The sequence below is a fragment of the Haemaphysalis longicornis genome, unplaced genomic scaffold (assembly GCF_048455015.1).
Source record: "Haemaphysalis longicornis isolate Haplotype H1 unplaced genomic scaffold, Haemaphysalis longicornis Haplotype H1 scaffold_2, whole genome shotgun sequence".
In the NCBI taxonomy this organism is placed as follows: domain Eukaryota; kingdom Metazoa; phylum Arthropoda; class Arachnida; order Ixodida; family Ixodidae; genus Haemaphysalis; species Haemaphysalis longicornis.
The window spans coordinates 259062963-259072012 of record NW_027526295.1 but is presented as its reverse complement, the minus strand read 5'-3'; positions in this window follow the sequence as shown (position 1 = coordinate 259072012).

Sequence of the window (9050 nt, the reverse complement as noted above, 5' to 3'; positions counted from 1 at the left end):
TGGCTGATGTTTTGGCTGCTACAGTTTGAGCAGCACTTACTTGTACAGCTACCTCTACTTCTAGTATACTTATGCTTCTAGTGTACGTCTACTTCTACGTATAGTTTCTTTCTACAACTTTCGTCTGGAAAAATAAATGACATAAGAAAGCTGGGTCGAAGCTTTGGTCCTATGACAACGCACCGCTCCAATGGCTTTGCGGCTATGTGCAGCTAATTAAGCTATCCTAAACCCCAAAGCTTAATATTTTTCATTTTTAAACACAGTTCAGTCGTTAACCACAGTTCAGTGTACAGTTCACTTCTGCCATTTCGTTGTTACAAGATGAAGCCATAGCCGGATTTACTGAATATTGCCACAGACACTATGAGCGGTAATTATCCTCGCAAGGGTATGCGCCGACTACTCGGAAATCGCCATGACCACCAGGCGGAGCCAGTGACTTGGCTAGAGGAAGAAGACGCTTTGCCTGCTTGCTCGCTACCTTCTGTATTTATTCACTTTTCTTATTTTAATCCAAATTAGTTTTTCCCCTTCTCTCAGTTAGCGCCCATTTCCTGGCCAATCCCCCTGAGTGGGCACGAGCCATTTTTTTTGGACCAACAACAACAACAACCTTCTGTGGGCTCGATTCTAATTAAAACTAGTATCTTGTTTGGCAACCATCTGGCCCTCTCGTGACAGTTTGGTGGAGTGTGCTGGGTATCCAACCCATGTACTTCGGTGCTGAAGACCCGGCTACTTCAAGCCCCAGCGCAGTGGACACAACACCAGTTCACAAGTCGAGTCGACGCCTGCAAGGCTTGGAACCGGAGTTTGGGCGTCTCGCCACACCTGTCAGGTCAGCCATGAGGTCAGCCATGACTTCTACCGCGAGCCAAACTAGCCAGATGGCAGGAATGGCTCAACCGCTTGTCCTGCATCCGCCTCGCACCCCGAAAGCATTTCACAGGGATAGCTTTGAGGACGTCGACGACTGGCTTGAGAGTTTTGAACGGGTGGCCTCATTCAATGAATGGGATGACCGTTGAAAACTCAGGATGGTTTATTCCTCTCTGGAGAATTCCGCTCAGACTTGGTTTGAAAATCACGAAGCCACCATGGACACTTGGCAGGAATTTCGGCGACAGCTCTTGGCCACATACCGCAGCGGCGAACGAAAGGAGCTGGCTGAGATCGCCCTTCAGTCACGTTTCCAGGGTCCGAACGAGACTGTGGCCATGTTTGTAGAAGACATGTGCCGACTGTTTAGACGTGCCGACCCCGACATGCCCGAGGAGAAAAAGGTGCGGCATTTAATGAGAGGAGTAAAGGAGCAGCTGTTCACATGCCTTGTTAGGAACCCGCCGGGTAGCGTTGCTGAGTTCCTTAAAGAAGCAGCACCAATGTAATTCGCGCTGCAGCAACGTGGGATGCAGTACGGCCGTCAGTCTCATCCCCAGATATCAAGCTGTCATGCTCTAGCGCAGGGAACACGGATGACTTTTCTCTGCGACAGTCTCTTGTTTGGCAACCGTCTGGCCCTCTCGTGACAATATACACCAATTGTGAAACTCCCCATGCTCCCCATATATCAAAAAGCGGTTCGCGGTTCATTGGTCCCGCCGTGGAGCAAACAGGATCAAGCACAGGGCAAGGTGATTTCCTCTATACAGCTCCCAGGGAGCAAATTATAGAAAATTTGGGAATGAATAAATGAATGAATGAATGAATTATTAATTAATGAATGAAGCATTTATTTCAGAAAAAATTGGGCGATGAGGCAAGGAAAAGGTAATGAAGAAAAGATGAGTCACAAATGGAACCCTACGTGTGGGCCCTAGTAGTGATGGCTCCTGGCTTGGCTGAACTTGCTTGAGCAAGTTTAGCTGGTCCTGTGGTGAGGTGCTAAGCAGAATCGCTTGCCATGTCTCAGTATTGGTAGGGTATGGGGAGCTGTTGGGGCCTTAGTCTGAGCCCGGATTCGGGGGCAGGCCTAGGTTTCATGGAGACGGCCTGGAGTTTCCGCGCATTCCTTGCAGTTTACTGTGAATTCTGGTTGCTTGTGCCGCATCATCTTCGCCCACCTGTATTTGTGGATGAACGTATTTGTCCCTGCTTTCCGTAGGAGCTCGGCCTTCTGTGCCGTAAGTTGGTTTGGTGGAGCTGGGCCACGAGCTGGGCCACGAGGAGTGTTTCTCCAATGGTCGTTGGTTTGAAAGGGCGTGTGAGGATTTCCTCTGTTGTCTGCTATGTGATACCGCTTACCTCCGAATTCGCTGCTTCGTTCCCTTTTAGACCATCGACCTTTTAGAAGGCCTGGAGTTTCTCCGCATTTCTTGCAGTTTGCTGTCAACTCAGGTTGCTTGTGCCACCTCGTCTTCTCCCACCTGTATTTATGGATGAACGTAGCTGTCCCTGCTTTCCGTAGGACCTCTGCCTCCTGTGCCGTGAGTTGTATGGGTGGAGCTGGGTAGAAAGCTCTTGACTGTCGCGCCACGAGCAGCGTTTCTCCAATGGTCGTTGGTTTGAAAGCGCTGTGATGACTTCCTCTGTTGTGCGCTATGTGATACCGCACACCGCTGAATTCGCTGCTTCGTTCCCTTTTAGACCTTCGGGACCTGGGGACCACGGGATGATGTGTGTATTCTCCAGCTGAGCGGGAAGTATATTGCAAAGTGTTTTTGGAAAGCGCCCCGCTGGGATGAGTGTTTCAAATGTGTGAAGTCCGTTAAAATATTTGCGCTTCGGCGCCGTTTTTTTTTTTTTTTTTTGGCAAGTAGCGTTGCTCCAAGTTTCCGGTGCATTACAGTGGTGTTTCCTGCGCGAGGGAGTCCGATCTCTCCCGAGTCTTGATAGTTACAACCGAGCCGGTTTTTGGGTTATCATAGCTGGCTGCGTCGACGTACGCCGTTATTTCACGGTCGCTGAACTTTTGGCGGAGAAAGTTGATCCGTGCTTTTTGTCTATCATTGTGTATAACGGGGGGCATACAGTTTTCGGGGAGCTACGACCCTGAGGCGATTCTGTTGTTCCGGGGTGAGGTCGCGCTCCCTCGTTAAGGTTCTTCCGCTCTGGTGGGACACCTATAATGCCCATATGGCACTTTCTGTTTATTTTATTGCGTAGCATTCTTTGCCCAGGATCCCCTTCTCCGAGCCAGCAACGTGTAACGCCCTCATTTCCACAAAGCATGCATATTTTTCGGAAGTAACACCTTTATTCCTTATACAGTTGAACCCCGCTGTTACGTTCCCGGGTGCTGCGTTTTCCTGGCTGTTACGTTGTTTTTGGCCGGTCCCGGCATACCTCCCATTGAATCCAATGTATTGAGAACCCCGCAGTTACGTCGCAAGTGTAGGAACGTTCCCGCGTGTTACGTTGCGAATTGGCGGTCGGAGCTGGCCATGGAGAGCGGCCATGTTGGCTTTTTCCGCTGCTTGGCCTGGCTTGGCTATAGGCTTAGCCGCAAATGTCGCCGGGGACTTGTTTTCGGTTGTCGCCTGCCTGTTTTCTTGGCTTAGACTCATTGTCATCGTCATTGTTGTCATCGTCATCGTCAATCGCCATCGCCATCGCCATCGCCAACCAGTGCAACTCGTGTGCTTTTTGCGAACTTCTCGCATGTGTTTTTCTTTGTGTACCTGTCGCGCCGGCAGTCGAAGCGTGCGTCTGCCAAGTGCTTCCTTTTACTCGTTTACTCGCTTAATAGGCCGTAGCGGCACTGGATTTATTAAGAAGGTATGCGCGGAGTGACGATGCCGAGACCCACATGGCGCTGCAGGTGCTTGAGAAGCGCCTAGTGCTGCTAGGACGTGACAAAATGCGCCAAGCAACGCTGCACGATTTTTTCGAACGCAGGTAATGAAATAAAATTCTACACACGCTCATTTCTTTCTTTCATTTTCCCGTTTCTCGGCTCTTGCGTTTCCTGGTTGTTACGTTTTTTTTTTTCGCGGTCCCATGAAAAACGTATCAGCGGGGTTATACTTAATAGCTTAAATGGAAATAATTTGTCGGACAGCATTCTGAACATCCAAAAAACAAAAATAAAGGGTCACACAAATGACCTGACAAAATAAAAAATACAAATCATACATCACCCCCAAAACAGAAAAATAATTGAAAAAAGGACGCAAAAAAAGTTCAAAATCCACATAAAAGAAATGGCTAAGATTGCGAACCATGTAACGCGCTCTGAAAGCACAAAAATGCAGATTTTGTGGAAGTAACAACTTTAATAATTACAATAACCTAAATACAGGTAATTTGTCGGACAGATATTTTAACAACCACAATATCAGAAAGAAAGAAAACACATGGGTGAAGGTTCCTATACTCCCTATACTCAATAATACGAAATTTGTGCCCAGCGCGAAGTCCGGTATTCTGCACGAACCTCTGCACGAACGTCACGTGGATCGGCCGAGCCACGCAACGAGGAGCATGTCTCACGGTCTACCCCTTACATTTTCGCCAAGCGTCGCCACCGACGAGCGTCTCGTGCAGGCTCAGCATACTGCCCTCTATCTCACACTTTCGCCGCGCATTCCTTCGCTGTTTTCTTTCTGCTTTCTGTTGCTGCAGGGTTACAATGCCGTCACCGCCGACAAGCCACAGTAGCGGCCATCACATTGCTGCGAACTAAAATATCAAATCCACAAAAAAAGATCTGACAAATCAAAAATGGGCATCTGATACATCTCCCAGAAAACAGAAAACTAAACGAAAAAAACTATGGTTGATTCCTCTGTCATAGAAATGGTTAAAACACGAAAGTGACATGCGCAGCAAAATCTTCATCTGAGCATGATTTGCCGGTCGGCGGCTGTCTGTGGGTGTGCTTGGCGAGCGACGTCCTGCTGGCGGGTCGCTTCGGCAAAGGTGTACTGGCGTCACTTCCGTGACGGATATGACGTCAGCGAAATCTTGGTGTATCGCGGCTTAGAACACTTTCGTGTAAAATATAAAACCCGAAAACGAAAACCCTGAAATATAACGTACTCTCTATTACTAAAGGTTGAAAAGTGTCGCGAACTGGGCCAGTTGGTACAGATTCATAGTGGTGAAACAGCGCGCAAAAAACCAGGACAGAAAGAAGAGGACAACAACACGAGCGCTGACTAACAACTGAAGTGTTTATTACACAAGGGAAATATATAAGAACGTGTGTGACCATGACAATCTTGACATATCTCACAAGTGCACAGATCAACCATTCATACAACATCTGTCCAGATAGTCTACTTCGAAGTCCAGTAGCGATATGGACGGGCAACTAACACAATTTTCTGAATTCTTTTTCATATAAAACGCTTCCGCTATCTCCCTTGTTCTCCTATCTTTGTGAGCCAACAAGACTGTAGTTTTATTAAGCAACGGATAGCAGCCGCAACTTTTACAGTGAGATGATAAATGTGACGTAGGCTTGCCCTTGAGGGTGTTTCGATGTTTGCGCAAGCGCTCATTGAGGCATCGCCCCGTTTGCCCGATATACTTCCGTTTGCATTTCAAAGGAATACAGTACACGACATTGCGTCGGCACTCAACAAACTGAGCCTTGTGCTTAACACCACACCCCTTCCTTTGGGAAACACCTTTCCTGGATAGCTTATTGTCAATTCTGGGTATAAGCCTCTCCAATGTATTCTTCGCCGAGAATACCACGTCAACATCAAACCTGCCTGCTATCTTTTTCATTCTATGCGAAATTGCATGAAGATAGGGTATAACGGCACACCGCTTCCACGATTCTTTTTCAATAGCATATCTGCCGTGCTGCCTTAACTTTGTTAACACCTTTTTAGCAGCAAACACAAGGGTATGATCTGAGAAGCCAGCTTTTTTCAATCTATCTATCTGATGCGCAAAACTAGTACCCATGGTGTGGACGCAGGACCTAGTGAGAGACGAGTTCAGGCTATTGAAAGCAATACCTGTTTTTACCACTTTAGAGTGGCAAGACGAATAACTCAACAGGGGCTTATTAGACCTTGGTTCATACATCCAGCAGACGCGCTTATCCTGGAAGGTGAGCTTCAAGTCCAACAACTGGATGACGCCATCTTGGGGAACCTCACTTGTAAACGCCAGACCATGACTGTTATCCTCAAACACCTTCAAGACCTTATTCACATGTTGCTGAAAACTGCACGTCTGTACGAGCAAGAGATAGTGATCGACATATCTGAAAGCCTTGAAAATTAGGCCTTCCAGTTGCTCCTTCAGGACAGAGTCCAGGCTGCTCAAAAAAATATTGCTAAGTACAGGAGCCACACGCGACCCAATACACACACCAGACTTTTGAGTGTAAACCTTCTCCCCCCAAGAAACTAAGGTGGACTTCAAATAAAAGTTCAACAGTTCCAGAAAGCTTCCAAGAGACATACCACAACTGTCAATAAACTTCTTTTCGTCATTGTTGTCCGTAATACATTGTTTAACACAATTGAGTAAACTGCCATGGGGAATAGAGTAAAAGAGGTATACCACATCAATACTAAAAGCAGAGCATTCGCTAGGTTTTTGAGCAGACAAATATTCCACTACTTGCTCACAGCCAGTCACAAGACGAAGATCTTCGATCGCCAAAATCCGCAGTTGCTTTTGAAGGAACGTAGAAACAGCGCCCTGCCAAGTACCCCGCTCTGTAATTATCACCCTGAATGGAACATCTAGCTTACGGGTCTTGGCTGAAAAGAAAGCCTCCAGAGTGTCTTTCTTTGCCCCGCCAACACAAGTACTGAGGGTATCCAAATTCAAGTTATTTAGCAGCGCAACGCATTGTTTCTTCACAATGGAAGGTTTCAGTGGGGACTCTTTGAAATTCTTATCAATAGCAGCAAGCGCCTTAACACCAAACGTATCGCCAGGAAGGACAACAAAGAACCCTTCTTTGTCTGCCGTTAACAACCTTAAGTCATTAGCGACAAAGTAATCAATCAAGGAGTTCAACGGGCGCCCATTTACAAACCTCGAGTTATCCCTGGAAACCGCCGCGACACACTCTTTAAGACAAACAGAGCTCTGATCTGGTAGTACCCTTTGGGTGACAGACCTGGCCATGGCAAGCTTCTCCACCGGCTTCAGGGCTGACTCCATGCAGAACTTCGGACCAAGCCGCAGTAGACGAAGATGGGACTCAGGAACTTGACAGTCGCCGACCACCAAAACTTCTCTTTCACGGGCGCTGACCTTTTTTTCTTATCGGAAGGGTTGGCCGCAGAAAGTTCCAGAGCCACTCCGTTGAAGTATCCGCCGTTTTGCACCAGTACGCGAAGCTTTCGCCTCAATCCTGTCGCTCACCACATTGCACCTTCAGGTGAAACCTGAAGACGCTTGCCTGGTGATACCACTCCGACCGAAGAAGGCGACAATAACGTCGTGAGTGGCTGGCGGAAGGAAGCAACCATCCACACAATGCTTGAAGTTCCTTGGGGCAGGTTGACTGTCTAGCATGCCACAAAGCCGACCTAGATCGACAGATGCAAACCGCGATGAGAGACGTCAGGACGGCTGGATTAGTTAGATTTAAATTAGTTAGATTTAAAGGTTGCTTCCCCGCAAGAAGACCATTTGTGCAGGGCTGCACCCTTTACAGGGCGCTTGCTTCGTTGTACTGGCGTCACTTCGGTGACGGATATGACGTAAGTGATATATTCGTGAATCCGGGAATAACGCTCTTTTGTTTTAAAAGTCTTCAAAACATGTGCAAAATATGAATAAAAATAGCAAGAACGGTGAACCCTGTAACGTCCTGAATTTCCACAAAAATGCAGTTTGGCGGAAAATGTACCTGTAACTGTTATAATAGCGTAAATGCAGATAATTTGTAACAGGGAATTTTGAAAGACCAAGACATAAAAAATAAAAAAATAAAGTGTGACAAAAATGGCCCGACTAAATAAAAAAGTGCATCTTATACATCTCCCCCAAAACTGCAGAACAAAGAATAATAGCCCACAATTACAAATAAAAAAACAGCTAAAATGGCGAACTATGTAACGCCGTGCATTTCGGCCAAAATTGCAGATTTGGCGGAAGTAGCATCTGTAATCGTTATCGTAAATGGGTCTAATTTGCCGGACAATATTGTTGAAAAACTAAAAATTAAGGAAATATTCACGCAGCTGATCAAACAAAATCAAGAATATGCATCTTGTACGTCTCCCCCCGAAACGTAAGACTGAACAAAAAAAAAAGTCCACAAAGACACATCGAAACTACGAACAAAAAATGGCGTGAACTGACCAACTCTGCAGTATGCCTTGCTACTACGAAAAAAAAACATCATTAGGAAAGTAACGGCTCTTCATCGCTATATTGGTACAAATTTCAATCATTAGCAAAAAGAAATAAACCCTGAAAAGAACAAAATAATCTAACATCATTCGCTACTCATAGCCATATTGGCTAGACACTCTAGACAAGCGCCTTCAAAATTCTACGCAATGGTAGAAAATTGTCTTAATTTATGCAGATATTTTTGCAAACATTGCTTTCATGTACAAACGTTGTTTGTGTCGACAGAGAGACATTTCTAATTTCGGCAAAGATGTTATAGTGTCCTAGCTTCTGCAACTTTTCCTTTGCTGTGAAACGCGGGAGATTTCGCGCCGCCTTGTAGGTGGTTCGCATGATGGTGGCGGCTTGTTCTTCATACGATTTTATAAAGTTTAATTTACAAATCTGTCGGTTATTCAGCCTATAATGAAACATCGCACTAGTCGTGTAGCCTCTTCTTCTCTCGCGAACACATGATTTCCGTTAGCCGGCGATGATGGAGCTCTTGCAAGCATGGTGAGTTTGTAATGGGCGATTCTATGGCGTTGGAGGTCTTACGAGCGTATTAAGGAAAGGGCGCAAGAAACAAAGCTTAATTGTTTCTAAATTTCCATGTAGCCTTACAGTGCAATATTTAGATTAACAAATGAAAGAAGACTTGGGTATATCCTCCCATATCCGTTCTACTTCTGCTTGGCGCTTGCGGCTCCAATGGCTAAGGAGCGGCGTCTTAAATTTATGTGTAATTAAACTGCGACTGATAGTAATGTCTCCTCCGTTAAGTTATA